The sequence below is a fragment of the Fringilla coelebs genome, assembly GCF_963513975.1.
Source record: "Fringilla coelebs genome assembly, chromosome: 2".
NCBI classification, from domain to species: Eukaryota; Metazoa; Chordata; class Aves; order Passeriformes; family Fringillidae; genus Fringilla; species Fringilla coelebs.
The window spans coordinates 9,231,195-9,240,794 of NC_140029.1; positions in this window are offsets into that span (position 1 = coordinate 9,231,195).

A 9,600-nucleotide genomic window follows, 5' to 3' on the forward strand; every position below is an offset into this window, starting at 1 on the left:
TTTTTTTACCCTCCATGGCATGTCTCTCATATCTTCCCCTCAAAGTTGTGTCTTCCTCCTTGACATTTTTCCTGATTTTGCAGCATCTGTGATCTCAGCTTTGCATATTTTGGTCCTTTGTGCTGCACCTCATTTCCTTCCAGAGCATTTCCTGGTACTCACTAAATGTCCCAATTTTTGGATTTTTGGGGTTTTTTTCGGGTGCACTTCATTTGATGCTATCTCCTTTGCAGAGTGTTTGTGAGCCTTTCTTTTGAGGTTCACAACCCTGGAGTGCTCTGATGATTTTTTCCCCCTCTTTTTTTTAGTAGGAGTCTTGGCGGCAATTTAAAATTATGCTATTAATTATCATTTTTATGAAACGTCTTAATCTTTAGAAGCATGGGAAGTTTTCGCTTGGAATTAAATTAAAAATATTAAAAAACCCTATTTTCTGCTGAGAAACTGGTTAGTTGTTATCAATTTTTAAATACCAGCAAGACAAAAGTCTTTCTGGGTTTTTGTGCTTTTTTCCCTCAGGTGAATGGAATGAGTGTTCACTGGCACACATCACTGTTCAACATTTTTGTCAGTGGCAGTGTGGCTTTCTTGAATTTACTGCTGGAGCACGGAGCCAACCTATAACCACCCTGTGACCTGGCATCCCCCATCTACGAAGCTGGTAAGAGAGGTAACCCCACAGGCATCAGCCTTCCTTTCCATGCTGCTAGCAGCGTGTTGAAGTGGAGGAGAGAGATAAAGAAGATAATTTTCTTGGTTTGGGTCATGTAAAATATATTGCTAATTGGTCTTTACATGAGGGGTGCTGTTCTTCCCACCCCTGCTGCTCCTCAAGGGCAGGTCAGCTCAGCTGTCAGATCCTCTGAGTTCACCTGGAAGAGAATGCATTGTCCAAATCAGCTGCCTCCAACATGGACATTTGAGGGAGATGTCTGGCTAGCTTCAAAAGGAGTGGAGAGAAACATGGAGTGATTCATCTCATCTTCAGCAGACATCTGAAATGAGTCAGATAAAATGTGAGCCTGCGAGGCTTTAGCCTGCTGTGCTGAGCGTGGCTTTTCAGCTCCTGTTTTGCTGGCTGGATCCATTGGAGTGGATGAAAGTATTACACTACCACCTCTTGACAAAACATTGAATCTTTGCCAAACTACACTACTGCAACAGAGAATTTGCTGAAAAAAAAGCCTGATCTCTGTGAGTTGACTCTTCCTTTATCCCTTTTAAGGTCATGTGCAATGCATCGAACTCCTTGCGCCCCGTGGGGTAAATATAGATCACAACATCAAGCACCTGGGTACTCCACTTTATGTAGCATGTGAGAACCAGCAAGTGAACTGCACCAAGAAGCTGCTTAGTCAGATAAAAACAAAAATAAAGAATGGTGTGCTTTCGTTTCTTGCAACATCTATCTTTGGATTATCTTTGCATCAAAGATTTAAGGGAGCCCCTGCTTTGGGACCAGGGGATGTTTTACTCCTGATAGCAGCTCTGGTTAAATGTGGTAGCAGGGTGATCAGGGTTTTCTTAACCCAGGAATTCAGCTTGATAGCTCCCAACAAAATAATGGGTGATCCTGGATTTCACATGGCTGATTGTGCCTGGAACACGATATCGTTTCCAGTATCTGTTCATGTGATGCTGCATTAATTTGAAGTGAACAGGAAGAAATTTTATTTTTTAATTTGTTTTTTACCTCTTCTTTACCCAAAACAATTGACTCAGCCACTTTTATATAGTATTTCTGCAAACATGTTTTGATTTCCAATGAGTTCATAAAAAGTGGGAGACATTTACAACACAGAAGAAGGTTCAGCACTGTATCCTTTGCTGTAAGTCTAAATGCTTGGGTAGTTACACAAAACCACTTCTTGCTATCTACAGTAGTACAGGTCTTCTAGCCAAAGGGGCCATATAACCTAAAGTGGCCACATAGTTGGCACAAAAACGATGGATCAACAAAGTTACTTTAGAAAAAACAAGCAAAAATCATATACATCACATTATAGTAGGTCACTGTTTAGTACAATGACCTCTTTTGGGAAGAAGTCAAATACAAATTAATTGAAATATTTTTAATTTAATCTAAATTAAATGTTTGGCAACTATTTTATTTTTTCTGCTAAATTTTTCTGCTGCCTCCTGTATATGGGAAAGTGTACTGTAAAAACATTATAATTTTGAATTAGTTCTGCAGCTCACCTTTCTTAGGGTGTTTTAGGAGCCATTAATCCAGGGTAATGAATGGGAGAACCCTCATCAGGGGTGCTTATGCCCTCTTCTACCAAGGACCTCTAGAACTTTTCCATCATCTCGTTTTTTCCCACTTTGGCTTTTGGAAATCTCACCAGCTTACGCCTCCAGTACAGAGCATGTTGAAATCCTGACTTTATTTTAAGGGATGGGAAGCAGAGGTGGGACTACACTTCTGTCTTGCTCCAAGAAACCCTTGGGCTGGGCTGTGGGTGAAGCACCTCCTCATGCACCATTCCTCTGGGATCATTTTCTTATTCACAGCCCTGCTCCTCACAGTGAGAGCTGTGCTCGTGCAAGCGGCAGCACCAAGCCCCAGCGAGAGGGAGCCCAGCTCTGGGTGCAGGCCACAGCACCTGTGTGTTATTCAGAGAAACAGCAGCTGGGGCAGTGAATGGAAATGGGCTGCTGTGCTGTCATGGCTCTTCTCATTGTTGTTTGCCCCTCCTGTTGTTCAGGAGCAAACGTGAACAGCGGCAAGGGCCTGGACTCCCCCCTGCACTCGGCTGCCAGGAATTGCAGCGTGGAGCTGGTGAAGCTGCTGATGGACCATGGAGCAGACCTCTGGGTGAAGAATGCTGAAAACAAGAGGCCAGTGGAGCTGGCCCCACCTGGCTGCCCTCTGGGTCAACTGCTCCTGCAGAGAGAAGGTGCCCCTTAGAACCTGTTTTAGGGAAAACCCACACAGACTATTGCACAAGGCTGGGCTATTCCAGGCTGCTCGCACTAGAAAACTGGGAATAACTGAGCTTGCCTCCATTTGCTGACATAGGGACAGTTCAAGTGCCAGAATATAGTGGTGAACTAACAGTAATAAAGATAAGAAAAATAACCCATCCTGAACCTCCAGATTTTTAATCTTCTGCATCAGGAAGCAATCATCTTGAGCTTGCCATTTAATGCAAAATAGAGATTAGGGTGAATAAACAAGCAGAAGACACCTTAGAAATTAATGGTAGCTTTTTTTAATTGCCTAAAGCTTTGAATTTAGTGGGAATCTGTCAGTTCCCTTGTGTCAGACAGCAGTAGATCCAGGGGTGTCCCATGGAGGGGGCTGACAAATGCAGGCAGCACATCACCTCTGATGGGAATTGAGGCTTGGTAGGGAGGATGAGGTTTGGGATCTCTGGTTATACAATGGATGGTCAGGTTTGTCTCAGCACAAATGCATAAATGCAGATTTGCAATCCAAAAATATTTAATTACATCTAATTAATTAGATGTAATACTAAAAAAAGGCATATTGAACCTGGTTTTTCATTCTTTGTCCTTTACTTTTATTCTTGGGCCAAGCTTTTACATAGATGCAAAAGTATCTGTAAAATGAAAGGCTAAATTATTTTTTTTTATATTAAGGAAAATTGCATAGGAATTATATAAGGAATTATATATTTATATTCATTTATATACTAAACTTTCTCTAAAGACCAACCTTATGTGCTGAATAATAACAGCAGTATCAAACCATAAGCTTAAAATTTAGGAAGGGTCTGTTTCATACTTGTAAATTAAATAATTTCAGGTAATTTTATTTTTTTTTATTAATGATGAAATCTTTATTGAATTATGGAGAAAAATGTTACTTATTATTGAGGGAAATTAGAATAATATCCATAGTGTCTACTCATTTTTATATTTGTGTTCTTCCTTAGATTTTCTCAGTCAGTCAGCAAGCTATATAGATTACTAAATAATCTGGATTTTCATTGTTTTAAACAAATTGGTGATTTGTTTAAAACAGTTACACATTGATGAGATTGTTGCCATAGAAGGGTAAAATTGGAATAACAAAGTGATGAATCAAGCCTTGCTTGAAAAAGTAACACGAAAGTAGCATGGAAACAACTGTTCTGTGCATGTTATGCATAAGCAATGGATATTTGGTTTCCCAACCTAATCTATGGCACACAGAGCAGATATTTGAGTTCCAGTCCCTGCTGCATTCAGTTCCTGACTCCTGTGGCACTGCACGTGTCCTGTTTATTTGAGATAGAAAAACATTTCAGGCACGCCCCGTGGTGCTGGCCTGGAAACACTGCTCAGGCTGAGCTGACAGCATGGGCAGTGAGGAACTTATCCAAGTGAAATTCAGCAATCAAAATCAGAAACAATAAATGCCTGAGGGAATTTTACCTGTGGAATAGTGGTTTTTTTGATGTTCCCTAACACGCCCTTCTCTGAGGGGGGTCATGCCTGTGGACAGCTGATGTCTGGCTTCTTTGGCTGGCTGAACAATTGTCATCTAGCAGAGTGGCGCAGGAGCTGCTCTCCTGCCCTGCTCCCATGCAAGGCTCCTGTCCCCCAGAGCCAGCTGCTGGAGCCCTGCAGCCCACGGCCAGGCAGGCGGCAGGAGCGTGTTGGGCCACCAGAGATGGGTTGTGCTATGAGATGTGCTGTGAGATGTGAGTGTGCTGACCCAGGCACCCTCCCAGGACCAGCCCAGGGCACGTGTAGCACATATGGTGGTTCCCTTCCTAGCTGTTCACTGCTGCTGGACCATCATACCTGCTTACATCTCAGGGACAGTCCTGTGTGTGGGTGGGAGAACTAGAGAATGCTCCAAAAATGCCCTGTGTGCTTGTGTTTGCAAAATATTTTCCAGCATAGTGTCACTGCTTGTGTTTTGATAAGTCTTCATATTTTGGGTTTGGTTGTTTTTTCTTTTAATGGACGCTTTTGTTTTTTTAATGAGATGTTTGCAGGCAGAGCCTTTATCGGTGGGATCAGAGTCAGGCACAAGCGCAGCACAAGTGATACTGCAATAGTTCAGCTAGCTTGCCTTGTTTTGCACCCAAGAACAGGGTAACAACTCATATGCTGCCTCCTAGCAGAAGGGTGCAGCCCTCTGCACGGCCCTTGTGATAGCCCAGCAGCTTTCAGCCTTGCAGAGCTGCTGGAAATTTGGTGTCCTGCACGAGGGAAGTCTCAAAAGCTGATCAAAGCTGCCACCTCACCATGTTTTTGTTGCGGCCTCCCTTCCTTCCCTCTGCTCTCCTAAACCTCCCCTTCCTAGCTCGCTCACCTCCCTCTTGCTCTCTGCAGTGTCCCTTCTCATGTCCTCCCCATTCCCTGCATCCAGCCCCCTTGTTGGTGCCCATCTTCTTACCTGCCCTCCCCTAGCCCCTGCCCCCCTACACACTCATCACCCCTGTGCAGACAACGCTCTGCAGGGTTGAACACTGGTGGGTGCTGCAGGTAGAACTTCACATGGGACCTTCCTCTTCCTGAAAAGGATTTTCACTTAGATTTTTATAAAGTGACAAAGATTCTTCAACAGGGCTCCCATCTATCAATATGGGACTGGTTCAGCTGGAAGGTTTAAATAAAGAACTATAAAGTGCTTCTTTTGCTATGTGTTTGTTGTCACTGTTATGAAATATACCTCAAAAAAGCAGTGGACAGAAAACTTTGATCTCACTGGGGGAGTGAGAGGAGGGAAGGGCTTTTAAAGTAGCATCAATCATCTCTTCTCAGGCAGTACAAACATTTGTACAGCTTAAGAGGTAAAGGCTGATGCTGCTGATGCCAGCTGAGGAAGGACTAGGCATGTACTGGATTGCAGGTGGGCAGGTGTCCTTTGGGCAATGCAGGTTTGACTTGTCACTGCTGAGTGTGAAAACCTGGTGAGAGGTGGGTGGCAGGAGGTGGGTTGCACAGCTGCTGTTTCAGGTTTATAGTCTTGGCATTATGAAGCCATGTGTGTAACCTGTTCCCTGGATCTTTCTCAGGGCCACTGTTCTTGATGCAGCTGTGCCACCTGTGCATCATGAGGTGATTTGGATACCAGCAGCATCAAAAAAAACTGGACTTCTCCTCCCAGACGAAATGTTTCCTTCTCCACATTTGAGCCTTTTCATGTTCAAAATGGCACCTTTAATAACACAGCAAGGTTTGTTGATTTTTTTCATCACTAGTGTTGCCAGTTTTTGCCATGATAATTAATGGCAATTTTTGGTCTCCAGTAATGCCCAGGTCAAAGAAGCACAGGACTGACCAACTTGCTCAGTCCTCAGTGCCATCACCCCCACCAAATCCATTTGGAAAGAAACAATCCTGCATGGTTGCGTAGTGAAGCTTGGAAATGTGATGTGAGAGCCCCCTTGAAAGCACAGAAAATTAGCATAACAATTTAAAATAGATCTCCCGATTCTCTGGCACAATTTCAGAGGTCTTGTGGCTGACAACCCCTTACAAAGAAATCACATATCCCAGCAGTAACAGCATTTCATGTGAACATGAGGCACACCAGGAGAGCTGCAGAGAGCTTTCTCTGTAAGCAGTGCTCACGTGCCTGTCATCTGGGAGGGCTGTGCCCAGAGCACCACGAACAAGGGGAGGGAACCCAAGTGAACCCCGCTGCCAAGCTAGGAAGGCCCTCTGGCAGAAGTTAGTTATTTTCTAAGGATATATCACACTGCAGACAGATAAAGAACAATCATTTACATTTAGGCCGGGATCTGAAACAAGCATTTCTGCCCTGACAGCAAATAGGTCGCTGCTGATGGCAGCCCCATACAGTGCAATAATAGCGGGGCAAAAGTTTTTAATCATCCATTAAAGGCAATTACTCCTGATACTTTGAGACATAGAAGACACTTCAGAACTACCCATTTTTTCCTTGTAGCCTGTTAATTTTCAAGGACACAGGCTAACAGGCTATCTATCAGTAGCAAGCACTGAATGCTCTTCTTTTCTGCTCTGAAATTTAGGTGGTATTTCGTAAGCATTTTTCAGCATGCATCAGAAAAACAACAGCTTCTACACCCCTTCTCCACCCAAGAAAATATTAGGAGTGAGATAATATTTTTTTCTGAGAGAGTTGCTACCTCAGTCATAGCATTTTCCATGGGAGTGGTAAGAACGATGCCTCTAATGTGTGGTCATAAAACAAACAATGAAATCAAAGTCTGTTCCAAATTTAAAAGCGGTGGGCAGTGACTGCCCCCTGCTCAGTTGCTGGGCAGTTGACTCAGTGTATGACATATGTAGTTCTTATTCCACTGAGGTCATAAGAACAATTATTTCCAGCTAAACATTAACACTGGGCATTTTTCTTTCCCTTTCAGAAATGGGTCCTGCTGCCACAAACCAAAGCGCAGTTGTGACCACTCTGCTCCCTTGGGTGCTCCCCTGGGGATATCAGCTGCCTGATAGATTTGGGAGTAAGAATGCTGAGACTCCAGCTCTTCTTCCCATTGCCCTGTTTCCTTCTGAGTTCTAAACCAAAGTGCATCTGCATCACCTGGGAGCAGCAGCATGCCCAGCACCCTGAGGGGCTTCCATGTCACCCCTGAGCAAGGGGCAGCCACACACTTCAGTACTTCTGGAGATCCTTCTTCACTTCACTGTGGAGACTGTAAGAGTGGGCTGGGAGTGCAAAAACTGCTGGCATCACTAACACCTGTGATGTGAGATCTGCAATGAGAGATACAGAGGCCTCAGCTCAGAAGGGGAGGGACTGGCAGCCTTCAAATACATGAGGCTGATTCTGGTGTTCACCAATGTGCCAGTGTGAGCAGTGCCAGCCTGCCTTGTGCAAGTGGAAGGTTAGAGAGGAGAGGTCCAATGCTGCCTGGATGCTGGTATTTGATGTCAATCACAATGCAGATCCTTGTCTGCACAGTATGACTGCTGGCTATAGGTATCCAGTGTGATGGTTAGATTCCTTTGGGCTGACACATCACAGTTCTGTTGGGTTTGTGGGACACTAAATTTTACCCTAATGAGACAAAATGAAAAACACAGTTAGGTCTCTAACTCCTCTGGTGATAGAGACACTTGGGAATGTGTCACTTCTCTGACCCAACTCATCACACATACTCGAGCCATGTAAAAATCAACTGGCTGGTTTAAGATGGCCTTCTATATTGTTTTCCTCATGCCCAGGAAGAAGAGTAGACATCTGTTTTCACAGAGGTTAAATAAAAGCAGGTATCTGGGATGGGGAAGGTATATTCTTCTAAAATCACTGTCTTAGTTAAGCTGGATCTGCATTGAACAGGCAAGGAGTGGAGAATCAACCTAGTGCCTAACATCTGGACATTGAAGTGTGCTTTGGTGACACAGGGGAAAGCTGGAGATCCATCTCATTATATTCTAGATGATGAAGAAACATTTTTGTACATACTAATTTTACCTTTGCCCTTATGCATCTTATTTTGTAACTTCAGCCAATGGGTTTAAAGAACCAATTATATTACCAGGACAAAATTGCTCTGAGAGCCAGGTGAGGGTGTTGCTTCCAGTTTGCTTTTTTTATGAAAATTTCATGGTATGACTCTGTTTACTTGAATTTCTCTGCCCAAGTGGAATTAGGATGAATTCTGTATGCTCAGCTTGTATCATCTCAGTGTGTTTACTTATTTATTTTCATAAAAATTGTGGCCAACACTGGTGAATTACAGCTTCATGCATCAACACTTATCCAGTTACAAACTGTAAAAGTACAAGATGCAAATTGAATAAGCTCTTTATACGTGAGGTTTGGATTTTTTCTATATTTGAAACCATTCAAAAATGTAAAGCAGGACTTAAATGATTGTCAGGAATATATTTAATCACATTCTTTCCTATTTTTATGTTAACAGCTTAATGGTAGCTAAGCCACACAATTTTGTAGGATATTTTCTCAGAAATAAATATTTCGTACTCTTTTGCTTGTTAATGGGTTTTCATTCAGTTTTTAAATGATAGGCCTAATTTTGTGGATAGACTGATACTATGGAGTTTTGAATTTTAATTTCTTGCAATCCCAGCTGCAAGCAGGTAGTGAACAGAATATTTCCTTCAAATAAAACGATAGTAAATATGAGACTGAAATGCAAATACTGTACAAATCTTTTCTTTTGTTAATGTTTTAATGTAGAGCTGAACTCCTGAAATTCCTTCTTGGCTTACTTGAGGATTAGTGAAAAGGAGGTAGAAATTACACCAAGGAGGAAAAGATGTCATTTTAGATAGTCACTATCTTCAGCTTGGTTTTGGGTTTTTTGGGGTTTTAGGTTTTTATTTTTAATTGATTTGCATAAATCTATTTCTCCTGCCAGTTAAGCAGCAGGCACATGCAATGTTCTGGTGCTGTTGTGCGTTTGTACACAGCAGGAGCCCTTTACTGGAAGGGAGTGTGGAGGTGTCAGTGTGGCCAGAAGCCCAGCAGGTGTCTGTCAGTGCCCTGGGGTACGCTGTTGGCCGGGGAGGTGTGGAAGGACAGTGGTTCCCCCTCCATTGGATGCATCTCTGGAAGTCCCCGCCCTGAAAGACCAGCTCAAAGAGCGAGGACAGGGCCAGCAAATTGCTTTACAAGGTGTTTTTTCTGATGGATAGAGAACTGCTTATGGAAACTGTGGAACT